We start from the raw sequence: 26,012 nt of genomic DNA on the forward strand, positions 1-26,012 counted from the left end.
TTGACCAAGGAAGCCCCAGCGACGTAATGATTTCCTGGTTTCCTTACATAATTACATACAGTGGTTACTTCTGGGATTGTATTTCTTGCTTGCTCTGGCAAGGTGAGCAGTCGTCCCTGGGTGGGCTCGAACCACCAACTTTTCGCCTACCAGCAGAACGCGCTAGCCGATTGCGCCACAGAGGCGAGAATCTTGAAATACCCACAAAAGGGCTACCCCTCTAATTGCAATTAGAAATGAAGAAAAACTCTGGATTCAGAGCGCTAACCGCTATACCGTTGAACCACACCTTTCTACAGGATGTCCTGTTTTGAAAATAAGTATGACATTTGATCATTGGGCTATATCAAAGAGAGCAGCATTGAAGTAGGCAAACTTCTGCTTCATGGTTTCATTGTGTGGTGGTCATCACATCTGCCCTACACGCAGAAGGTCTTGGGTACAACATTCAGCAAAACCAAACATGTTACCAAACATGTTCATGCTAACAATGTTCCAACGAAAGCATGCTGTTTATGTTTTATAGATCCTTTCCAGGCCATTTATGTCCTGATCTCGCAAAATATCCAAAAGACCCAGCATTCCTATTCATTGTATTTTTGAGCAAAGACTAACATTCAGGTACACCTGCCGAAACCCGGGATTGAACCATGGACCTTTAGATCTTCAGTCTAACGCTCTCCCAACTGAGCTATTTCGGCTGCTTTATTGACAAATTAGGCAAGGGAGGGAAACGTGTGGCATAACGTAGCGAGAAAATGAACTAGTTCTGTGTGTCCTTTTTTCTTTTCTTTCGATTAAACATAAAACAATACAGGACACGACCAGGGAGCAAAAATCGAAATAAAAAGAACATAAATGGCACTAAACATAAAATAAAAACAAAATCACATTTAAATGAAAATAGGGGTCCTACTTGGTCCAAAGTCGATCAAATTAGTGCTTATCCAAATTAAGCCTGAATGTCACTGTTTTCCATTCATCTAATGTCTAATGTCTGTTACTATGTCAGTCAAGTCTTTGATCGTTGGCGTGGTTGGTGTCGAGCATTTCTTTGTGATGGCCTTTTTCTCTACAGCCAAAAATATGTTCCAAGGGTATCCATTTATTGTGTCCATGGCAGGAGTGTTGAGGCCCAAGTACATAGTTTTAAATTTGAGTGGGATGGCAAAGTCAAAAACAGTCTGCAGTGCCCTGTGAATTTCAGTCCATTATTTTTGAGCAACAGCACAGCCCCAAAACACCTGATAGTGGTTTGCCTGCTGGGTTCTCCAGCAGTAAGCATTTCCTTGTGAATAATGGGCACTTTGACATGGTGTGGTGAAAAAAACATATTTTTCCCCTTCAGGCAAGTGATTTTGTGGTCTTCCTCAGGGCTGTTCCTACATTTCCACACTCTTGGTCAGACAAAACCAGGTTCACTTCTCGTTCCTATTGGTTTAGAATATACTTAGCAGAACGTTGTCCAGATTACCAATGCATTGAGATCATTTAGAAATGATTCCCCTCGCAAGTTCTGATTGATTGGCTTCAACGAAGATTACTGTCAGAGGATCATAGTGGTCATTTCTTTGTTTCATTTCTTGCTTATAATAAGTCCTATAAAAGTCCTGTCTCTCCAAGTCAAAGGATTCCTTCAACACGTCAATGCTTTTCATTTGAGTTTCTTTTGCAATGCGGTGAAACGTTTACGCCTTTTGTAATCCAGGCGTTGAATCATAAGCTTGGTCTTGAGAAAACCAGCTCCAGATTTTAACAGCTTTGTTTAGTTTGTATGCTTTGGTTAGCTCCTTTCAGGGCGTAAGCACAGATTTTACCCAAAGATTCTTCATGTTTCTGCACTTTTTCAAAAGAGTAACGCTACTCTCGGGGCACTCAAGGTTCCACTGAGATTTGAACTCGGATCGCTGGATTCAAAGTGTGCTAACCATTACACCATGGAACCGCAGACTGCTCCTTGGAAGGATAACGGTGATCCAAAGCTACAAGTCTTTACATCAATCATCCCTTGCCCAAAAAATGAGAAACAAGGAGTGCAAACAGTGCAAACAATCTTGATGTGCAGCAATACTTTTCCCTCTCTTAATGCAAAGTGTAGCAGCAGTAAACTTGAGGGAGAAAGGTATGGGTTTGAGGGCTCTTCTTGTGGGCTTTACTGTCCTTGTAAATATTTTTCATAGACAAAAGAGTAGGCATTTCCTGTTAACCCTTTAGGCGCCAGAGATTATGGATGAAATAAATGTATAAATAAAAAACTTCCTGAGATACAGAGAACTGAAGCCGGGGCACAGCTCTGGGTCGGCAGTGCCCCTGGAGGCCCGTAGAAGCTCCACACTCCAGTTGATTCTTGGATAAAAGGGCACCCAGCCGGTCTCGAACTCGCGTGAGGCGGAGCAGGGATCATCCACCCCGCACACGGCCAGACTTTGCCCGGCCAGGGAGCACCTTCTGCGGGTCGGAGGCTCCGGGTCGGAGCCCCTGGAGCCTGGAGCCCTCACTGGGCCCCGAACTCGGCTGCCGGAGGCAGTGCAGTGCCTCATGGATAAAAGGGCACCCAGCCGGTCTCGAACTCGCGTGAGGCGGAGCAGGGATCATCCACCCCGCACACGGCCAGACTTTGCCCGGCCAGGGAGCACCTTCTGCGGGTCGGAGGCTCCGGGTCGAAGCCCCTGGAGCCTGGAGCCCTCACCGGGCCCCGAACTCGGCTGCCGGAGGCAGTGCAGTGCCTCATGGATAAAAGGGCACCCAGCCGGTCTCGAACTCGCGTGAGGCGGAGCAGGGATCATCCACCCCGCACACGACCAGACTTTGCCCGGGGAAGGGCCACTCTGGCTGGGCATGGCCCCCACTGAGCACCCCCTGGAACCCCTGGAGCCCCAAGAGCACCTCCAGAGCCACCCCCCACTCCTCCAGACTCTGCCCGGGGAAGGGCCACTCTGGCTGGGCATGGCCTCCACTGAGCACCCCCTGGAGCCCCCGGAGCACCTCCAGAGCCACCCCCCACTCTCCCCAGACTATGCCCGGGGAAGGGCCACTCTGGCTGGGCATGGCCTCCGCCGAGCACCCCCTGGAACCCCTGGAGCTCCTCCAGAGCCACCCCCCACTCCTCCAGACTCACCCCGGGGAAGGGCCACTCTGGCTGGGCATGGCCTCCACTGAGCACCCCCTGGAGCCCCCGGAGCCACCCCCCACTCTCCCCAGACTATGCCCGGGGAAGGGCCACTCTGGCTGGGCATGGCCTCCGCCGAGCACCCCCTGGAACCCCTCCAGAGCCACCCCCCACTCCTCCAGACTTTGCCCGGGGAAGGGCCACTCTGGCTGGGCATGGCCCCCACTGAGCACCCCCTGGAACCCCTGGAGCCCCCGGAGCACCTCCAGAGCCACCCTCCACTCCTCCAGACTCTGCCCGGGGAAGGGCCACTCTGGCTGGGCATGGCCTCCGCTGAGCACCCCCTGGAACCCCTGGAGCCCCCGGAGCACCTCCAGAGCCACCCCCCACTCCTCCAGACTCACCCCGGGGAAGGGCCACTCTGGCTGGGCATGGCCCCCACTGAGCACCCCCTGGAACCCCTGGAGCCCCCGGAGCACCTCCAGAGCCACCCCCCACTCTCCCCAGACTATGCCCGGGGAAGGGCCACTCTGGCTGGGCATGGCCTCCGCCGAGCACCCCCTGGAACCCCTCCAGAGCCACCCCCCACTCCTCCAGACTTTGCCCGGGGAAGGGCCACTCTGGCTGGGCATGGCCTCCGCTGAGCACCCCCTGGAACCCCTGGAGCCCCCGGAGCACCTCCAGAGCCACCCCCCACTCCTCCAGACTCACCCCGGGGAAGGGCCACTCTGGCTGGGCATGGCCCCCACTGAGCACCCCCTGGAACCCCTGGAGCCCCCGGAGCACCTCCAGAGCCACCCCCCACTCTCCCCAGACTATGCCCGGGGAAGGGCCACTCTGGCTGGGCATGGCCTCCGCCGAGCACCCCCTGGAACCCCTGGAGCCCCTCCAGAGCCACCCCCCACTCCTCCAGACTCACCCCGGGGAAGGGCCACTCTGGCTGGGCATGGCCCCCACTGAGCACCCCCTGGAACCCCTGGAGCACCTCCAGAGCCACCCCCCACTCTCCCCAGACTATGCTCGGGGAAGGGCCACTCTGGCTGGGCATGGCCTCCGCCGAGCACCCCCCTGGAACCCCTGGAGCCCCTCCAGAGCCACCCCCCACTCCTCCAGACTCACCCCGGGGAAGGGCAACTCTGGCTGGGCATGGCCCCCACTGAGCACCCCCTGGAACCCCTGGAGCCCCCGGAGCACCTCCAGAGCCACCCCCCACTCTCCCCAGATTCTGCCCGGGGAAGGGCCACTCTGGCTGGGCATGGCCTCCGCCGAGCACCCCCTGGAACCCCTGGAGCCCCTCCAGAGCCACCCCGCATTCCCCCAAACTCAGTCTGGGGACGGGCCACTCTTCCCCGGGTTGCAGGCTCTGGGACTCCGGGGATGACCACCGGGGACCAGGCCCTCCCTTCGAACCCGGGGACCCACACTTAAGCACCCCCACACGGGCTACACACCCTTGTTTCAGCCCCCTGGAGGTCCGTGCCCTTGGTACTATCCCATGGAAGTCCGTGCCCTTGGTACTCCGACTGGAGTACCAAGGGAACGGCCCAGCACTCACCACAGAGGCTCGCGCCGGCCCCGGCCCACCTTTCGTCCCCGGGTACCCACACTTAAGCACCCCAACACGAGCTACACACCCTTGGTGCAGCCCCCTGGAAGTCCGTGCCCTTGGTACTCTGAGCCACTTTAAAAGATAAAAAGCACCAGGACCCCAAGGCCCTGGCTCCCCTGTCCCCTACACCACACTTGGAGGCAGGGCCCTTGCCCTCCACTGGCTGCCCCCGCGCCCAATGTACTCCATAACCGAAGAAGAGAGGGGGACCCGGAGGCCGGCCTACTAGGGTAACAGGTTTAATTTAGAGCCAGGGCTCTGGACCACAAATGCCAACAACCCCGCAGTGCGCAGGAGCCTTCGAAGCTGGATGAAACCAGAACGGGGCCCTACGATGGCGGTGACCAGCCAGTTGATAGCAAAGTGAGCCCTGGACAGGAGCTGCATTTGACAAACTCAGAGACGAGGAAGGGACCGGAGTCGGACCAAATATATCATCTGGCGCTGTGTCCAGCGTGAGGGTGAGCCAGCGCAAATCAGGACCACAAATGCCAACAACCCCGCAGTGCGCAGGAGCCTTCGAAGCTGGATGAAACCAGAACGGGGCCCTACGATGGCGGTGACCAGCCAGTTGATAGCAAAGTGAGCCCTGGACAGGCGCTGCATTTGACAAACTCAGAGACGAGGAAGGGACCGGAGTCGGACCAAATATATCATCTGGCGCTGTGTCCAGCGTAAGGGTGAGCCAGCGCAAATCAGGACCATAAATGCCAACAACCCCGCAGTGCGCAGGAGCCTTCGAAGCTGGATGAAACCAGAACGGGGCCCTACGATGGCGGTGACCAGCCAGTTGATAGCAAAGTGAGCCCTGGACAGGCGCTGCATTTGACAAACTCAGAGACGAGGAAGGGACCGGAGTCGGACCAAATATATCATCTGGCGCTGTGTCCAGCGTAAGGGTGAGCCAGCGCAAATCAGGACCACAAATGCCAACAACCCCGCAGTGCGCAGGAGCCTTCGAAGCTGGATGAAACCAGAACGGGGCCCTACGATGGCGGTGACCAGCCAGTTGATAGCAAAGTGAGCCCTGGACAGGCGCTGCATTTGACAAACTCAGAGACGAGGAAGGGACCGGAGTCGGACCAAAAATATGCGCCGGCCCTGCCCCCCGCCCCGCGCAGAGCCATCGGACACGTTGAGGCTGAAGGGGACTGGCGCAGAGCCCTTGGGCCCAGGGGCTAAGCGCAGCCATCATCCTTCAAGCCGCGCCTCCTGCTGCGCGGGGGTGAGTGACAATGGGCTCGGACTGTGGTTCCGTCGGACGCGTTGAGGCTGAAGGAGACTGGCGCAGAGCCCCTGTAACAGGGGCTAAGCGCAGCCATCATCCTCCAAGCCGCGCGTCCTTCAGTGCGGGGGTGAGTGACAGTGGGCCTGGACTGTTGTTCCACCGGACGCGTTGAGGCTGAAGGGGACTGGTGCAGAGCCCCTGTGCCAGGGGCTAAGCGCAGCCATCATCCTCCAAGCCGCGCGTCCTTCTGCGCAGGGGTGAGTGACAGTGGACCCGGACTGTGTTCCCACCGGACGCGTTGAGGCTGAAGGGGACTGGCTCAGAGCCCCTGGCACAGGGGCTAAGCACAGCCATCATCCTTCAAGCCGCGCGTCCTTCAGTGCGGGGGTGAGTGACAGAGGGCCTGGACTGTTGTTCCACCGGACGCGTTGAGGCTGAAGGGGACTGGTGCAGAGCCCCTGTGCCAGGGGCTAAGCGCAGCCATCATCCTCCAAGCCGCGCGTCCTTCTGCGCAGGGGTGAGTGACAATGGACCCGGACTGTGTTCCCACCGGACGCGTTGAGGCTGAAGGGGACTGGCTCAGAGCCCCTGGCACAGGGGCTAAGCGCAGCCATCATCCTCCAAGCCGCGCGTCCTTCAGTGCGGGGGTGAGTGACAGTGGGCCTGGACTGTTGTTCCACCGGACGCGTTGAGGCTGAAGGGGACTGGTGCAGAGCCCCTGTGCCAGGGGCTAAGCGCAGCCATCATCCTCCAAGCCGCGCGTCCTTCTGCGCAGGGGTGAGTGACAGTGGACCCGGACTGTGTTCCCACCGGACGCGTTGAGGCTGAAGGGGACTGGCTCAGAGCCCCTGGCACAGGGGCTAAGCACAGCCATCATCCTTCAAGCCGCGCGTCCTTCAGTGCGGGGGTGAGTGACAGAGGGCCTGGACTGTTGTTCCACCGGACGCGTTGAGGCTGAAGTGGACTGGTGCAGAGCCCCTGTGCCAGGGGCTAAGCGCAGCCATCATCCTCCAAGCCGCGCGTCCTTCTGCGCAGGGGTGAGTGACAGTGGACCCGGACTGTGTTCCCACCGGACGCGTTGAGGCTGAAGGGGACTGGCTCAGAGCCCCTGGCACAGGGGCTAAGCACAGCCATCATCCTTCAAGCCGCGCGTCCTTCAGTGCGGGGGTGAGTGACAGAGGGCCTGGACTGTTGTTCCACCGGACGCGTTGAGGCTGAAGGGGACTGGTGCAGAGCCCCTGTGCCAGGGGCTAAGCGCAGCCATCATCCTCCAAGCCGCGCGTCCTTCTGCGCAGGGGTGAGTGACAATGGACCCGGACTGTGTTCCCACCGGACGCGTTGAGGCTGAAGGGGACTGGCTCAGAGCCCCTGGCACAGGGGCTAAGCGCAGCCATCATCCTCCAAGCCGCGCGTCCTTCAGTGCGGGGGTGAGTGACAGTGGGCCTGGACTGTTGTTCCACCGGACGCGTTGAGGCTGAAGGGGACTGGTGCAGAGCCCCTGTGCCAGGGGCTAAGCGCAGCCATCATCCTCCAAGCCGCGCGTCCTTCTGCGCAGGGGTGAGTGACAGTGGACCCGGACTGTGTTCCCACCGGACGCGTTGAGGCTGAAGGGGACTGGCTCAGAGCCCCTGGCACAGGGGCTAAGCACAGCCATCATCCTTCAAGCCGCGCGTCCTTCAGTGCGGGGGTGAGTGACAGAGGGCCTGGACTGTTGTTCCACCGGACGCGTTGAGGCTGAAGGGGACTGGTGCAGAGCCCCTGTGCCAGGGGCTAAGCGCAGCCATCATCCTCCAAGCCACGCGTCCTTCTGCGCAGGGGTGAGTGACAATGGACCCGGACTGTGTTCCCACCGGACGCGTTGAGGCTGAAGGGGACTGGCTCAGAGCCCCTGGCACAGGGGCTAAGCGCAGCCATCATCCTTCAAGCCGCGCGTCCTTCAGTGCGGGGGTGAGTGACGGTCCCATCTCCGGAGACAAGGGGCCAGGCGCGGGGGAAGCCAGTCAGACTGAAGCCCCGCGCCTGGTGGGACCTCTGTCTCGGCCTCGCTTCCAACGTGTCCGGCGTGAGGTTAGCCGGAGCAAACCACAGCCGCAAAATGTAAACAAACCCGCAGTGCGCAGGAGCCTTCGAAGCTGGATAAAACCAGAACGGGGCCCTACGATGGCGGGTCTTGAGTGCCAATAGACCAAGCTCCTTGTCTGGTATACATAGAACCATGATTTGTACCATTTTCATGGTTGATTCATTGATGATCCCTGCTCCGCCTCACGCGAGTTGGACGGCTGGGTGCCTTTTATCCATGAGGCACTGCACTGCCTCCGGCAGCCGAGTTCGGGGCCCGGTGAGGGCTCCAGGCTCCAGGGGCTCCGACCCGGAGCCTCCGACCCGCAGAAGGTGCTCCCTGGCCGGGCAAAGTCTGGCCGTGTGCGGGGTGGATGGCCCTGGGTCTGGGCGGCGCTAAGATCACGGAGCGGGTCACCTCCGCGTACAGCCCGTGGTCAGCGTGACACCGTGCTCTGCCCCGAGCAATCAGAGCAAACAGGAAGCTTCTGGAAGTGCCCGGGAGTCTGGTAAAATCAAGCCGAAAATAGACCCTCTCATGCCGGGTCTGAGCGGCGCTTAGAGCCCGGAGGAGCGCGGAGCGCGGGGCTCCATTCAGAGCCTCCGTGATCCGCCTTACAACCAGCTCTCACCTCCGCGTACAGCCCGTGGTCAGCGTGACACCGTGCTCTGCCCCGAGCAATCAGAGCAAACAGGAAGCTTCTGGAAGTGCCCGGGAGTCTGGTAAAATCAAGCCGAAAATAGACCCTCTCATGCCGGGTCTGAGCGGCGCTTAGAGCCCGGAGGAGCGCGGAGCGCGGGGCTCCATTCAGAGCCTCCGTGATCCGCCTTACAACCAGCTCTCACCTCCGCGTACAGCCCGTGGTCAGCGTGACACCGTGCTCTGCCCCGAGCAATCAGAGCAAACAGGAAGCTTCTGGAAGTGCCCGGGAGTCTGGTAAAATCAAGCCGAAAATAGACCCTCTCATGCCGGGTCTGAGCGGCGCTTAGAGCCCGGAGGAGCGCGGAGCGCCGGGCTCCATTCAGAGCCTCCGTGATCCGCCTTACAACCAGCTCTCACCTCCGCGTACAGCCCGTGGTCAGCGTGACACCGTGCTCTGCCCCGAGCAATCAGAGCAAACAGGAAGCTTCTGGAAGTGCCCGGGAGTCTGGTAAAATCAAGCCGAAAATAGACCCTCTCATGCCGGGTCTGAGCGGCGCTTAGAGCCCGGAGGAGCGCGGAGCGCGGGGCTCCATTCAGAGCCTCCGTGATCCGCCTTACAACCAGCTCTCACCTCCGCGTACAGCCCGTGGTCAGCGTGACACCGTGCTCTGCCCCGAGCAATCAGAGCAAACAGGAAGCTTCTGGAAGTGCCCGGGAGTCTGGTAAAATCAAGCCGAAAATAGACCCTCTCATGCCGGGTCTTAGCGGCGCTTAGAGCCCGGAGGAGCGCGGAGCGCGGGGCTCCATTCAGAGCCTCCGTGATCCGACAATCACCTCCGCACCTCCGAACCATGACTTGACATTACGGCTGTGAAGGAGCCTTGGAAGCTGGATAAAACCAGAACGGGGCCCATCGATCGCGGTTCTCGTGTGCCCGTCAAACGAGCTCCTTGCCCGGTAGCCGCACAACCAGGAAATGTACCTGTTTCGATTGCGAAAAACGTCATTCTCAAAAACCGCCCGCCCCTCCCTCCCAGCATTACCATTTTGCACATTCCGCGTGAGAGCAGCGTAAGAATTTCTCGGGAGCAGCGTGATTTAGCCCGGGAATCTTGAGCTGAACGCTTATTCCCACGAGCCCAAAAAACGACTAAGTCCAACGGTATATAGTGTACTATTGCCGAAAAACGACAGAGTCACCATATGCCCTCAGGGGCATATGGTGCTATACTATGATGGTCAGATCACCTCCAGGCCCCAGGGGAGTGCTTTTCTTGGGGCAAACAGTGCACTGATGATGGGGGATTATTTCATTTTGCTCATTTTGGTGTTTTTTCACATTTTAACCCATTTTCACCCCTTTTGCTCACAACTTCATACTACGGCCCGGAAAAACGACAGAGTCCCTCGGGTATAGTGTACTATTGCCGAAAAACGACAGTCTTTTCAGACATAGTGTACTATTTCGGTTTTTACTCTAAGTCCCTCAGGGGCATATGGTGCTATACTCTGATGGTCAGATCACCTCCAGGCCCCAGGGGAGTGCTTTTCTGGGGGCAAACAGTGCACTGATGATGGGGGATTATTTCATTTTGCTCAATTTGGTGTTTTTTCACATTTTAACCCATTTTCACCCCTTTTGCTCACAACTTCATACTACGGCCCGGAAAAACGACAGAGTCCGTCGGGTATAGTGTACTATTGCCGAAAAACGACAGAGTCCCTCGGGTATAGTGTACTATTGCCGAAAAACGACAGAGTCCCTCGGGTATAGTGTACTATTGCCGAAAAACGACAGAGTCCCTCGGGTATAGTGTACTATTGCCGAAAAACGACAGAGTCCCTCGGGTATAGTGTACTATTGCCGAAAAACGACAGAGTCCCTCGGGTATAGTGTACTATTGCCGAAAAACGACAGAGTCCCTCGGGTATAGTGTACTATTGGCTGGAAGCTCGGTTTTTCCAGTCCAGCAGTGGTATATGGTACTATATTCTGGTGGTCAGATCACCTCCAGGCCCCAGGGGAGTGCTTTTCTGGGGGCAAACTGTGCACTGATGATGGGGGATTATTTCATTTTGCTCATTTTGGTGTTTTTTCACATTTTAACCCATTTTCACCCCTTTTGCTCACATCTTCAAACTCGGGCCCTGATTACAAGTTCTGACCAAATGATGACAAACACGGTATTTATTATGTATTTTTTTTCATTTTCTTTATTTTTCCAACTTATACATCCATCATTGGTGCCAGGCAGGTTGTGGAGAAAGCAGTGAAGAAAGGAGAGAGCCATCACAGAAAAGATGTCCATCCAGGGTCAAGGTACCCTGCACTTTTACATATCCAAATGACAGCATTTAAAGTTTTTTAGCGTATGGTATCTCTCGTTGCATGGAACCGCACAGAGGCCAACGCCACACTGACGGCACCTGTACTTTGTTTGCCGCCTGCCTTTGGTACGAGAGCGGTCAGAGCACACGGCGCAGTCTGGACGTCCCTCTGCTTGACAAAGCCAATGACGCTCTGTGAGTCTCTGTGGCATTTCACCCTCCGGTCTTGAGCGCCTTTCTTGTTTTTTGGAGTGATCAGCCAGTAATGCATCAATAATGTTCTGAATGTAAACCTTTAAAGGTTTGTGTGGGCCTGGAGTGGTTTTGGTGTATATGATGTGTGAGTTGACAATACTTATGCTTATAATGGCATTGAATATGCGATGATACCATTTCCGGGACCTGTGTGGAAAGAGGTATGTCTTCATCCTCTGGTCAGCAGTGTCCACTCCACCCATGTAGGCGTTGTACTGGTCGACACATACAGGTCTTTTGATGTCACGGAAGCCAGTGTCATCTGTCTTGGATCGGATCCTCCTCTGAACACAATCATTTCCATGGACTGTGGACAACATGGTGAGACGTTTAGTATCGTGCCAAGCACAAGCCAGGAGTTTTCCCTTTCTGCAAAAAACTGGGTCATCTCCTTTTTTCAGCTGTAAGACACTTTTACCAAGGCATTTTGGCATCCCCAACCTGGTAATCCTTACCGTCCCACACAGTCCAGTTTCCAAATCTGCTAATTCATTTGCAATTACAGGCGAGGTATAGTAACTGTCCATGTAAATATCGTGTCCTTTGCCCGTAAAGGGAGAAACCAACTCACGGACAACTGCGTGTGTTGCACTGATGTTGCTTGCATTATTTTTGTACTGTCCAGTGTGCATTGACCAGCGCAAAACATACCCTGAACAGCTTTCACTCAGGGAATACACTCTATAGCCATATTTGTCAGGTTTATTCGGAGAGTAACATTTTAGTGAAGATCTCCCCTTGAAAGCTATTGTCATTTCATCTAAAGAAAGCTCCTTGATTGGACTGTAAACTGCTGCAAATTTGGGAATAATCAAATCTATTATTGGGCGGACTTTGAACAGTTTATCGTGCCCGGGCTCGCCTGTTCTCACATAATCATTATTGTTGACAAAATGAAAGAACGAAAGAATGATTTCAAATCTGTTTCTTGACATTACATTTCCAAATCCAGGCGTTTGTGTAAGCCAAAATGTTCCCCAGTAATCCTCGATTTCAGGTTTCTCAACAAGGCCCATGGAGAGATGCAAAGCGAAGAAAGCTTTCATTTCGGTGACTGATACATCATACCACTCAAGAAATCTTGAATGTGGCTTCAGAATCATAGGTGCCATACACTGATGTGCATATCTATTTGTCTCATCAGTAATGAAAGTCCAAAACTGATCGGTCAGAAAGAGTGACAGAATATCAAATGGATTAGCATCCGTCAGATCCATCTCTCCTGTGTAGCCAACTGGGTCTTCAAAAGGTTTGATCCATGCCTCAAATACCTCGACCTCTCTCAGCATGTCCCAGCTCTCATCCACCGGGCAAGTTTTACTGCAGCCACTGGTTCCACTGGTTCCTCGCCTCCGTCTGTCCTTTGCACCTGTCCGTTGTTTCGAAGTCCCTTCATCTCCACTTGGAAATCCATCGTCACTCTCGGGGAGATAATACCCTTCAGAGTCAGAATCTGCTGTAAATTGCATGCCACGTGTACTTCCTCCAGCCATTTTTTTCCTTACCGGATCTGCCCTGGATCATACCTGGCTAATAAGAGGAAGTTGCACCGAACCGACCAATGACTGAAGTGATTCATTTTCTACTATTATTTCATTAATTTCCTTGTACGGTAAAGTTGCATTTCTGCGACTTTGGCGCTTAAAGGGTTAACAGTGCTTGATTTGTAAATATATAGGTACAGGAACACTTGTGGACTGGGTGATCAGGCCAAAAAAGTTACTGTAACACACAAAAAGTGACGCACATGTAAGTAAAGTAACAATGGGACAAACCTTTGTGTCCTAACCAGTCAAATTGGAATTTAAAAAAAAATCATGAATTGAATTGTCTTTCTGGTCACTGTTTCTGTTGTTTCTATTCTATCTGTTCTGTTTTTGTCCATTCTATCATTTAAGGCATTGTTACGGAAGGGGATGTAGCTCAGTGGTAGAGCGCATGCTTAGCATGTATGAGGTCCAGGGTTCAATTCCCTGCATCTCCAGGCGACACTGTAGTCTTTACTAATTGCCAGATTACACTGCAGTGAATTTTAGAGACCTTCACTGAAATATTTCAAAATCAGCACATGTGGTGATTCAGTGCAAGCTCCCTGTCCCGCATTACCTTTGAACCTTGCAGCACTTATAAAATTCAAACAATATTATTTCATCCATCCACACTACCTGCAGGAAGGTGAGACAAAGTGGCCCATTCAGGCAGCCTGGGCGACATTCCCAACTTCCTGTATAGGTATGTCTCGCCAAACCTGAGCTTAGAATGCTGTCTCCATGAATTCATGGAGAGTTAAATCTGGTAATGTAATTGCGCTAGTTTCAGAAAATAATGTGGATCATTTCCACTTTCTTAAACACAGTTTAAATGTGTATTGTTGTTGTGGCCGAGAGGTTAAGACTTGAAATCTATTGGGGTTTCCCCGCGCAAGTTCGATTCCTGTCAGCAACGTGTGTTTAGCAGTACAGATTTTGAGATTTCGTTCTATTCTATAAACCAGCATGTTTGGTGATGTTTAATTTCGGAGCCATTCTTTCAGAACGAGGGCATGTATGAAATCCTTGTTTCAATCCCCTGCATCTCCATTCAATATTCTGTTGATGGCACAAAGTGAAAAGTGTTGACTCCAGGTCTTGCTTGGAAAATAATCATGACAGTCAAGAGATGGTTATGTAGCTCAGTGTTAGAGCACAGTCTTTCGTAGCAAGATCCCAGTTCCACATTCCTTTAAAATTAGATTTCATATTTTGAAGCAATTTGAGTCTATTAGACGTATACAGCCCGATGGGCATTACGCACTGGCCTCTTGAACCAGGGATTGTGGGTTTGAGTCCCATGATCACAGCCAATCAGCAGAGTGGCGCAGCGGTAGCGTGCTGGGCCCATAACCCAGAGGTCGATGGATCGAAACCATCCTCTGCTAGAACTTTTTTACTTGCATTATTGCGATTGTCAATCCAAATTAACCAAGCTAGTCAGTAATGTGTTGGATGATGGAAGCCGATCTTCAGCGCAAGCTCCCAGTTCCACATTTGCTTTGAATCTAGCAGCACATTTCTTTTATCCATCCTATATTGTTATTTCTTTTTTGGGGAAAAGGATAGCTGAGTAGTGAAAGAAGATGTAGGTCAACAAAGACCCATGAATAGACATTTTGAAGCAATTTGAGTCTATTATGGGTACATAACCCCATAAGCAATATGCACAGGATACTAGCCTCCAAAATCCGGGATTGTGGATTTCAGGTCCATGGTCTAATAGGCTGAGCCACAAGGAAAATACTAATCACTAGACTTGTTGCACGTGGAATGGGCTTATATCTATTACATACAGAACTGTTCCTTAACTCTCAAGCATCAATGAGGCCTTCTTTATACGTCATAAGGCGCTGGTACAGCTAGCAGCCCGGTGTAAACGCTCTCTCTTTTTTTCTCACACTTATTGTGCTTTATCTCCTATATTTTGTAAATATAGTTAGTATATTTTTTCTATTTTACTGTAGGATAGGGACACGCGCTGGAATCGTTTTTAATTCAACTGTTTTTGACTTTATTCGGCTGGATTGAGTGTTTTCGTCGTGTCGTGGCGATGTGTCTTGGCTCTGAGTCCCCCGGCTCCGGCCCCGCCCCCCGGCCGGCGCCGTACCGCGTTTACACAAAGGAGGAACTAATGAAACTGTGGAGAACAGTCGTCTTACCCGGAGATCGTCACGTTATCCCGGCGGACATCCTAAGGAAAACGCAACGAAGCAGACGGGCTGGACGTAAACTCCGAGAGAAGAGAGGGACAAACAGGAAGTCGGTTCCCGCCGTAGTCATGGGTAACGTGAGGTCCCTTCAAAATAAAATGACGGAAATAGCGAGCCTCATGCGGTCCCAGAGGATTTATAGGGACAGCAGTGTCTTGATTTTCACAGAGACCTGGTTAACAGCAGAAATGCCAGACTCTATTGTAGGTTTGGACAATTTTCATCTGCTGCGGGCGGACAGAACTAGAGAATGCGGGAAGAAAAGATATATTATCTGCCCCGGGAGTTCTCACATGTGATTTTGATCGCAGTCTATGTGGCCCCGTCTGCCAATGCTCAATATGCTTGTGAAGCACTGCTCTCCTGCACTTGTAGGCTGCAAACACAGCACCCACAGGCTCTCTTCCTCGTCTCTGGTGACTTTAACCACGCTTCTCCCTCTTCTGTTCTACCATCATACACCCAGTATGTTACCTGCCCCACCAGAAACAATAGAACATTGGACTTGTTTTTCTAACCCGGGTTCAACTCCCGGTATGGGAATATCTAGTCTGTCCTGCTGGAACACTTGTGGCTGGATTATGTACAAGACTCGCTGTGGTTACGAGTACATTCAAGCTGGACGGAGGTGAAGAGAGGCATAGCAACATGGTATCGATTTGGGTGCAGCATGTGAAAATTTGTAATCAGCCTTTAGCTTTTCTATGCATCTATAGACTAGCAGGTTGGTTGGTGTTTCTTTTTGGAGCATTTCTAGACAAAGTGGGTCAGCGGTAGAGCGCATACTTTGCTTCATTTGGGATCAGTCATGTTTTCCAGCAATTCTAGACTGGACAAGCATATCTTGATTTTTTTTTATTGGTCTCACGCTTTTACTGTAATTTTCCAAAGATGCAGTATTGTGGTGGCCAGGTGGTCAAGCTGATGGGCAAGAAATCCATTGGCATTGCTTCATATTTCTTAGAACCCTGTTGGAAACATACCTTTCTCTTCCCCCTGACCAGCAAAGGATGCCACCTGCTTAACAGTGCTTGATTTGTAAATATATAGGTACAGGAACACTTGTGGACTGGGTGATCCGGCCAAAAAAGTTACTGTAACACACAAAAAGTGACGCACATGTAAGTAAAGTAACAATGGGACAAACCTTTGTGTCCTAACCAGTCAAATTGGAATTTAAAAAAAAAATCAAGAATTGAATTGTCTTTCTGGTCACTGTTTCTGTTGTTTCTATTCTATCTGTTCTGTTTTTGTCCATTCTATCATTTAAGGCATTGTTACGGAAGGGGATGTAGCTCAGTGGTAGAGCGCATGCTTAGCATGTATGAGGTCCAGGGTTCAATTCCCTGCATCTCCAGGCGACACTGTAGTCTTTGCTAATTGCCAGATTACACTGCAGTGAATTTTAGAGACCTTCACTGAAATATTTCAAAGTTATAATGAAAAGGACAATATCTGAAAAATCTATCTCAAAATTCAAAGAAATAATAGAGCCAATATTCAGTGACATGTCATGTGATCCTGCTGAGAACAGTTTTAGTCCCAGTTTAAGTGATCAATGTGTTGACTTGACCATGAATTCTCTGAAGTCTGCTCTTGACGTTGTCGCGCCGTTAAAACAGAAGGTCATTAGGCCAAAGCGCGCCTCCCCATGGTACAACCAAGAACTGCGTTCACATAAAAAAAAAGTTAGAAAGTTAGAGGGATTATTTCGTCGCTCTCACACCGAAGAATCCCTAAAAGCATGGAAAAGTTGCCTGCTGTCCTATAAGCAGGCTCTGCGTAAGGCCCAAACCAGATATTATTCAAATCTAATAGAAGTCAACAAAAGTAACACTAAATTCCTTTTCAGCACTGTAGCTAGGCTAACAAACTGTCACAGTGCAGTAGAGCCCTCAATCCCAGCTACACTTAGCTCTGATGATTTCCTCCTATGTTTTAATAATAAAATAAAAACAATCAGAGATAAATTAGATAAAATTACCCCCGCTATTAGCCCTGAACTAGCCCAAAATGTAAATCTAACGTCCCATATAAATCCAGCTGTAAACCTAGAAAGGTTCACAGCTGTTGATCAAGCAGAGATAACTTCAGCCATTATGTCCTCTAAAAGCTCAACTTGTGTCCTAGACCCCATTCCAAGCAGACTCCTCAAAGACATTCTTCCCCTAATTATAGACCCTATTCTTAATATAATAAATACTTCACTCGAAAGTGGCTATGTTCCACAGTCCTTCAAACATGCAGTCATTAAACCTCTTCTGAAAAAGCCTAATCTAGATCCCGACCTATTGGTAAACTACAGACCTATTTCAAATCTTCCCTTCGTCTCTAAAATCCTTGAAAAAGTTGTAGTAAAACAGCTTTGTCGCCACCTGCAGGACAATAACTTATTTGAAGTTTTCCAGTCAGGGTTCAGAGCCCACCACAGCAGGGTTCAGAGCCCACCACAGCACTGAAACTGCACTGTTTAAGTCACAAATGATTTGTTATTAGCCGCTGACGATGGACTGGTCTCAGTCCTGGTTCTGTTGGACCTCAGCGCAGCGTTTGACACCATTGACCACAACATTCTACTGCAGAGGTTAGAATGTGATGTAGGTGTTGGAGGAACAGCCCTCAGCTGGTTTAAATCCTATCTATCTGATAGGTTCCAATTTGTTAATGTAAACCAGAGCTCCTCACCTTGCTCTAAAGTAATTTACGGTGTGCCACAGGGTTCGGTACTCGGTCCAATTCTGTTTACTCTTTATATGCTGCCATTAGGCAACATTATCAGAAAGCATGACATTAACTTCCACTGCTATGCAGACGACACTCAGCTGTATTTATCAATGAAACCTGATCAGAGCGATCAAGTAGACAGACTTAGTACTTGTGTGAAGGAGATAAAAACCTGGATGACACTAAACTACCTGCTTCTTAACCCTGAAAAAACCGAGGTCATTGTGCTTGGCCCTAAGCATCTACAAGATGCGCTATCTGAGCAGATAGTCACACTGGACAATGTCAGTGTAGCCTCCAGTTCTACTGTAAGAAACCTTGGAGTCTTATTTGACCAGGAGCTCTCATTTAAAGCTCATATAAATCAAGCTTGTAAAACAGCCTATTTCCATTTGCGCAACATCGCCAAAATCAGAAGAATCCTGCCTAAAAGTGATGCCGAAAAACGTATCCATGCATTTGTAACGACTAGATTAGACTACTGTAACTCCCTGCTTGCAGCGTGTCCTAAAAGCTCCATAAAAAGCTTTCAACTGGTTCAAAATGCAGCAGCAAGATTACTAACAGGAACAAAAAGAAGAGAGCACATTACGCCAGTGCTGAAGTCTCTTCACTGGCTCCTTGTCGAGTTTAGAATCAAATTCAAAATTCTACTCTTGACCTACAAAGCCATAAATGACATGGCCCCATCCTACCTCAAAGATGCTATAGAACCATATCATCCAAACAGAGCTCTTCGCTCTCAGAATGCCGGCCTTCTGGTGGTGCCAAGAGTCTCTAAAAGTACTGTAGGAGGTAGCGCGTTTAGCTACCAAGCTCCTGTGTTATGGAATCAGCTCCCGACCCATGTTAAATATGCTGACACAGTCTCTTCATTTAAGTCCAGGCTTAAAACGTTCCTCTTCGAAATCGCTTATGGTCAGACTAGTTAGGAACAGAAACATAAACCCACAGCTTTAGCTACGCTGCCCTAGGAGTAACTATGCTGGGGGAAGTATGACAGCTTGAGCACTATCCTCTTCTTCTTCTGACTACTTATGCTATCAAACAATATTTATTTTTTGATTCCACTTGCAAACTGTTCACCGCCTTCTTTTTCTTTCTCTCACTCCTGAGGACCTGTGGACCCAGATGCCCCTCCCCTGGTGAAGTGGTCCCTGCCCTGTGTGGACGGTCCCTCATCTGCCTGAGGGGTGGGTCCAGCTCGCCCCCGACGGTCCCTCATCTGCCTGACGAGTGGGTCCAGCTCGCCTCCGACGGTCCCTCATCTGCCTGAAGAGTGGGTCCAGTTCGCCTCAGTCGGTCCCTCAGCTGCCTGAAGAGTGGGTCCAGTTCGCCTCAGTCGGTCCCTCATCTGCCTGAAGAGTGGGTCCAGTTCGCCTCAGTCGGTCCCTCATCTGCCTGAAGAGTGGGTCCAGTTCGCCTCAGTCGGTCCCTCATCTGCCTGAAGAGTGGGTCCAGTTTGCCTCAGTCGGTCCCTCATCTGCCTGAAGAGTGGGTCCAGCTCCTGTCTCCCTCGTGTCCGTCTGTCCGTCTGTGAGAGTCGGATCTCTCCTTCACTGGAACTCCTCCAAGTTTCTACGCTTTTTTTCCAAAGAGGTTTTTTTTGTAGTTTTTCCTGGCCGAGAAGGAGAGTCTAAGGACAGAGGACCCTGGGACATCGTCCCTCGCCACCACAGACATTGTCTGACTCCCTCGCCACCACAGACATTGTCTGACTTCATCGCCACCACAGACATTGTTGATTCATTTCTCCCTGTGGCCCTCAGAGGCAACTGTTGTTGTGATTTTGGGCCTTACAAAAATAAATTGATTTGATTTGATGTAGTGGAACTCAGACTTGTGGTGATCTCTTGGACACTTTTGTCAGCCACAAATGCAAAATGGGTTAACTCCAGTTGTCTAGCTGGCTGCGTGCTTGTTATCTGCAAATAATGGTATTTTTAATGTTCTGAACTGAGTCTTGCAAAGAAGACTGCAAACTCATTGCACCTGGAAAAATACAGAAACCATCAGACAAAGTAACATTTACCACACTGTAATTTGAAATATTAACCCGCTTTGTCATTAGCTCTTTGGCGCTTAAAGGGTTAACAGTGCTTGATTTGTAAATATATAGGTACAGGAACACTTGTGGACTGGGTGATCAGGCCAAAAAAGTTACTGTAACACACAAAAAGTGACGCACATGTAAGTAAAGTAACAATGGGACAAACCTTTGTGTCCTAACCAGTCAAATTGGAATTTAAAAAAAAATCAAGAATTGAATTGTCTTTCTGGTCACTGTTTCTGTTGTTTCTATTCTATCTGTTCTGTTTTTGTCCATTCTATCATTTAAGGCATTGTTACGGAAGGGGATGTAGCTCAGTGGTAGAGCGCATGCTTAGCATGTATGAGGTCCAGGGTTCAATTCCCTGCATCTCCAGGCGACACTGTAGTCTTTGCCAGATTACACTGCAGTGAATTTTAGAGACCTTCACTGAAATATTTCAAAATCAGCACATGTGGTGATTCAGTGCAAGCTCCCTGTCCCGCATTACCTTTGAACCTTGCAGCACTTATAAAATTCAAACAATATTATTTCATCCATCCACACTACCTGCAGGAAGGTGAGACAAAGTGGCCCATTCAGGCAGCCTGGGCGACATTCCCAACTTCCAGTATAGGTATGTCTCGCCAAACCTGAGCTTAGAATGCTGTCTCCATGAATTCATGGAGAGTTAAATCTGGTAATGTAATTGCGCTAGTTTCAGAAAATAATGTGGATCATGAACTCTGGCAAAAATGATCAGAATGAAAAATACTCACACACAAAAAAAGTACCCATACAAAAATATTCAATTCAAGTGGGGGCGAAGCTAAAACTACAATCCGACTATGAAGCACTTTCTGTGAATTGCAGACAGACAGTGGCTCTGGTTGAGGTCTAATTGGAAATAAAACTTGGAACAAGAGTCATGATTGCTGCAGTACAATTCCTATTTTTAACAAGACAACCCAAATGAGGAACATGAAGAAGCACAAGTGGTGACAATAAAATGGTTCATTTATTTGCCTGTGCTGACAACGCAATGGATCCTCTTCACGTGTCTTCATGGCTGCCTCTGGGCTGTTGTGCTGGCTAAGGTGAGAGAATGGCCAATGTATGTACTGTATGCCATTGCCATATGATGCGTCCATCAGTCGGTAGAGCATCAGACTTTTAATCTGAGGGTCCAGGGTTCAAGTCCCTGTTCAGGTGACTCTTCATGTGTGGTTGAAGAACTGTAAAATTTGATGTGGAAAAAGGTCTTTCCAAGTTTCTTTACAAATGCTTATCTTGTATATCTCCCAAGATTTTTAGTCTCTTTACAGTTATTAAACCAACTTTTAATAACTCCTGCCGACTTGTTGACAGAATTTGGGGTGGAATGACGCAACAATCTTCACATTGTCCCCCTACGTAAAAAACACCCTTGAACGTGTGTTTTAAATCATATCAGATTGATTACCAACCCACCTCAAAGTTACCTTGAGAGATTGTGCACACGCATTTCCATTGGCATTAAGCAAATATCAAATGCTTGGGGTGTATAAGTAGGTTCCTGTTTAAGACATGAACCCACCAGCTGTCCTTACCAAAATAACTCATTTGGCAGAGCGATAGACTGAAGATCTAGAAGTCCCTGGTTCATCCCCAGATTTCTGCATGTGAACATAGAAAGCGCATTTCTTTAAACCTTGTTGAAAGAATTAGAGGACTGAATGAAAGATACAAGATGATAGGTACGCTGTAGCTATTGAACACAATATGAGCTCAACAGATGAAGCTTTTATTTCACTATGCAAGAGGGGCACAGTAAAGTCATGGAGCTTTAAAGCACCAACAGCATGCTCAAAGTCAATGAGAGTTTGCATGAAACACACAGCTGGTTTCACTGGGGATCGAACCCAGGACCTTCTGCGTGTAAAGCAGATGTGATGACCTCTACACAATGAAACCACAGAGCATGTGCCTGCATCCTACAGGGCTGCTCTCTTTGATTTGCCCTGTTGAGTAAATCTACTATTTGTTTTGCAAGTCCTTTGTGTAACTGTCTTTCACATAGCTCAAATTGGAGCTACATTATAAAGGTGCAGAACTACACGGACATTGATCAAGACTAGGTAATCAGGATCTACTTTTATTTATTAGCCAAAATATGAAAATCATAAGCAATTTTACAAATAATTGCACTATTAAATGCACACAGACATAGCACATGAGGGCAAGGGTAGACACGACTTGGATCAAAATGTTACCTTAGCAAAAAGTAGCTGTATAGAAATGAACTCTGGCAAAAATGATCAGAATGAAAAATACTCACACACAAAGAAAGTACCCATACAAAAATATTCAATTCAAGTGGGGGCGAAGCTAAAACTACAATCCAACTATGAAGCACTTTCTGTGAATTGCAGACAGACAGTGGCTCTGGTTGAGGTCTAATTGGAAATAAAACTTGGAACAAGAGTCATGATTGCTGCAGTACAATTCCTACTTTTGACAAGACAAACAAAATGAGGAACATGAAGAAGCACAAGTGGTGACAATAAAATGGTTCATTTATTTGCCTGTGCTGACAACGCAATGGATCCTCTTCACGTGTCTTTATGGCTGCCTCTGGGCTGTTGTGCTGGCTAAGGTGAGTGAATGGCCAATGTATGTGCTGTATGCCATTGCCATATGATGCGTCCATCAGTCGGTAGAGCATCAGACTTTTAATCTGAGGGTCCAGGGTTCAAGTCCCTGTTCAGGTGACTCTTCATGTGTGGTTGAAGAACTGTAAAATTTGATGTGGAAAAAGGTCTTTCCAAGTTTCTTTACAAATGCTTATCTTGTATATCTCCCAAGATTTTTAGTCTCTTTACAGTTATTAAACCAACTTTTAATAACTCCTGCCGACTTGTTGACAGAATTTGGGGTGGAATGACGCAACAATCTTCACATTGTCCCCCTACGTAAAAAACACCCTTGAACGTGTGTTTTAAATCATATCAGATTGATTACCAACCCACCTCAAAGTTACCTAAAGAGATTGTGCACACGCATTTCCATTGGCATTCAGCAAATATCAAATGCTTGGGGTGTATAAGTAGGTTCCTGTTTAAGACATGAACCCACCAGCTGTCCTTACCAAAATAACTCATTTGGCAGAGCGATAGACTGAAGATCTAGAAGTCCCTGGTTCATCCCCAGATTTCTGCATGTGAACATAGAAAGTGCATTTATTTAAACCTTGTTGAAAGAATTAGAGGACTGAATGAAAGATACAAGATGATAGGTAAGCTGTAGCAATTGAACACAATATGAGCTCAACAGATGAAGCTTTTATTTCAGTAAGCAAGAGGGGCACAGTAAAGTCATGGAGCTTTAAAGCACCAACAGCATGCTCAAAGTCAATGAGAGTTTGCATGAAACACACAGCTGGTTTCACTGGGGATCGAACCCAGGACCTTCTGCCTGTAAAGCAGATGTGATGACCTCTACACAATGAAACCACAGAGCATGTGCCTGCATCCTACATGGCTTCTCTCTTTGATTTGCCCTGTTGAGTAAATCTACTATTTGTTTTGCAAGTCCTTTGTGTAACTGTCTTTCACATAGCTCAAATTGGAGCTACATTATAAAGGTGCAGAACTACACAAACATTGATCAAGACTAGGTAATCAGGATCTACTTTTATTTATAAGCCAAAATATGAAAATCATAAGCAATTTTACAAATAATTGCACTATTAAATGCACACAGACATAGCACATGAGGGCAAGGGTAGACACAACTTGGATCAAAATGTTACCTTAGCAAAAAGTAGCTGTATAGAAATGAACTCTGGCAAAAATGATCAGAATGAAAAATACTCACACACAAAGAAAGTACCCATACAAAAATATTCAATTCAGTTGGGGTGAAGCTAAAACTACAATCCAACTATGAAGCACTTTCTGTGAAATGCAGACAGACAGTGGCTATGGTTGAGGTCTAATTGGAAATAAAACTTGGAACAAGAGTCATGATTGCTGCAGTACAATTCCTATTTTTGACAAGACAACCCAAATGAGGAACATGAAGAAGCACAAGTGGTGACAATAAAATGGTTCATTTATTTGCCTGTGCTGACAACGCAATGGATCCTCTTCACGTGTCTTCATGGCTGCCTCTGGGCTGTTGTGCTGGCTAAGGTGAGTGAATGGCCAATGTATGTACTGTATGCCATTGCCATATGATGCGTCCATCAGTCGGTAGAGCATCAGACTTTTAATCTGAGGGTCCAGGGTTCAAGTCCCTGTTCAGGTGACTCTTCATGTGTGGTTGAAGAACTGTAAAATTTGATGTGGAAAAAAGGTCTTTCCAAGTTTCTTTACAAATGCTTATCTTGTATATCTCCCAAGATTTTTCGTCTCTTTACAGTTATTAAACCAACTTTTAATAACTCCTGCCGAACATTAACCCGCTTTGTCATTAGCAGGTCCAGAGTGTGCCCTTTGCCCTTGGTGGGGCCCCTCAGGTGCTGAGTAAGACCAAAGCTTCTGAGGACAGCGCCAAACTCTTTAGAAGAAGACGAGGTTGAGCGGGGCGTGAAGGAAGGAAGGAACAGTCACTCACGTACGGGAAACTCCTACCAAGCAGTGGCCAGCCTATAGCACACTGGGATTCTGTGGTAATTGAACCAAGTTTAGCAGTTCCTTTCATCAGTTAATAACAAAAGCAGGCTTTCCTATTTACCAATGTAGATAACAGGGGTTACAACAGTAACTCTGGTGGGTCTCGAACTCACAGCCTTTGAATGCCTTTGCAACTTTTGTCTGATTCCCCTTTTTCACAAAAGCAAAACAGTCATCTGAAAACGGTCTACATCAATCAATCAATCAATCAATCAATCAATCATTCCTTACCATCAAACTGAGAAACAAGGAGTGAAAAGAGTGCATTTACTCTGTTTATTCAGGGATACTTTTCAATCTCTAATTGCAAAATGTAAGAGCTCTTTTGGGTGATAAGTTTTTCTGTACATGTAAACAACTGATATGCTTGAAAGGCTATCATGAAGGCACTGCTGGCACTTTGACCATCGAAGCCACAGCGCCTCTTAAATGTTACTTTAACCTGTTTCAGCTAGAAATCAGTGACCAATGTTACCTCATAGATTTTGCCTGCAATAGCTCTTTCAATCTTCCCTGGGTGGGCTCGAACCACCAACCTCCAGGTTAACAGCAGAGCGCGCTGGCCAATTGCGCCACAGAGACAAACAGCCCGCTCAATTAAATATTTGCGACACGACAAGCAGCAATATCTTTTTTTTTAAAGCGAGCCAGCAACATTCGAAAGTTCAGCCCCTGTCCAATCAACTGTGTTTAATGGAGAGCGAGGGCATCAATCTTTCTACCTTTGAGCTAAATCCCCTGTACCAATGTAGCTATAAAAAAACTGGAAGTCTTTCAATCAATCGACTCTCGCCAATTTATTGCGCACTCAATATACTGCAGTTAATCTGGATATTGAGGAAAAATTGCAAGATAATGTTATTTGACATAATGCCGATGTATTTGCTTACTTTTTCAAGCACACTTGGCAATTGAACCTCGTTCAGCAGTGCCTTTCATCAGATAGTAAAGCGAGCAGATTTTCCATTGTAAAAAACTTATATGTTCTCTCACCATTAGCGACTCTGGTGGGACTCGAACCCACAACCTTTGAATGCCCTTGCAAATTATGCCTAGAAGTCCAATGCGCTATCCATTGCGCCACAGAGCCCATACATCCTTACATGGTGCTCATTTCCACGAACGCAAAACACGTTTTTCATCCAAAATGGGTCCACATCAGTCATTCCTTGCCAACAAACTGAGAATCAAAAAGTGAAAAGAGTGCAGTTAATCTGTGTGTGCAGGGATACTTTTCCATCTTATTCCAATTTGTAACAGCAGCGCATTTTCTGTCGTTGTAAATAATTTGCATGCTTGAATGGACAACTGAGTAGTGGTAGGTTTGAGATGGGCCGGTAATTATTTAGCACTGTGGCATCAAAACTGCTCTTCTTTAAGACAGGCTTAATGACTGCAGTTTTAAGGATCTTGGGAAAATTCCAGATCCAAGCAACATGTTGACTTTTTGATTGATTGGAGCCAACAGACTGCTCACCATAGACTTTAAAAATCTAGTAGGCAATGCATAAAGGCAGCATGTAGTGGAACTCAGACTTGTGGTGATCTCTTGGAAAGTTTTGTCAGCCACAAATGCAAAATGGGTTAACTCCAGTTGTCTAGCTGGCTGCGTGCTTGTTATCTGCAAAT

General features: G+C 48.9%; 8 non-coding genes across 8 annotated transcripts; 4 read left to right on the plus strand and 4 right to left on the minus strand.

Annotated features, from left to right (window-relative positions):
• Positions 1–628: 628 nt before the first annotated feature.
• trnaf-gaa (transfer RNA phenylalanine (anticodon GAA)) lies at positions 629–701 on the minus strand. Its single transcript has one exon. It is a non-coding gene; the product is annotated as a tRNA-Phe (tRNA).
• Positions 702–13,145: 12,444 nt separating this feature from the next.
• trnaa-agc (transfer RNA alanine (anticodon AGC)) lies at positions 13,146–13,217 on the plus strand. The gene has a single exon. It is a non-coding gene; the product is annotated as a tRNA-Ala (tRNA).
• Positions 13,218–14,078: 861 nt separating this feature from the next.
• trnam-cau (transfer RNA methionine (anticodon CAU)) lies at positions 14,079–14,150 on the plus strand. Its single transcript has one exon. It is a non-coding gene; the product is annotated as a tRNA-Met (tRNA).
• Positions 14,151–16,260: 2,110 nt separating this feature from the next.
• trnaa-agc (transfer RNA alanine (anticodon AGC)) lies at positions 16,261–16,332 on the plus strand. The gene has a single exon. It is a non-coding gene; the product is annotated as a tRNA-Ala (tRNA).
• Positions 16,333–20,052: 3,720 nt separating this feature from the next.
• On the plus strand, positions 20,053–20,124 carry trnaa-agc (transfer RNA alanine (anticodon AGC)). The gene has a single exon. It is a non-coding gene; the product is annotated as a tRNA-Ala (tRNA).
• Positions 20,125–21,608: 1,484 nt separating this feature from the next.
• Positions 21,609–21,681, minus strand: trnav-uac (transfer RNA valine (anticodon UAC)). Its single transcript has one exon. It is a non-coding gene; the product is annotated as a tRNA-Val (tRNA).
• A 1,465-nt stretch (positions 21,682–23,146) lies between these two features.
• trnav-uac (transfer RNA valine (anticodon UAC)) lies at positions 23,147–23,219 on the minus strand. The gene has a single exon. It is a non-coding gene; the product is annotated as a tRNA-Val (tRNA).
• A 2,163-nt stretch (positions 23,220–25,382) lies between these two features.
• Positions 25,383–25,473, minus strand: trnar-ucu (transfer RNA arginine (anticodon UCU)). Its single transcript is given in 2 exon segments — positions 25,383–25,418; positions 25,437–25,473. It is a non-coding gene; the product is annotated as a tRNA-Arg (tRNA).
• Positions 25,474–26,012: the final 539 nt, after the last annotated feature.

Source organism: Eucyclogobius newberryi, unplaced genomic scaffold (assembly GCF_026437365.1).
Source record: "Eucyclogobius newberryi isolate DKJ021-1_F unplaced genomic scaffold, fEucNew1.0.hap1 SCAF_123, whole genome shotgun sequence".
NCBI classification, from domain to species: domain Eukaryota; kingdom Metazoa; phylum Chordata; class Actinopteri; order Gobiiformes; family Gobiidae; genus Eucyclogobius; species Eucyclogobius newberryi.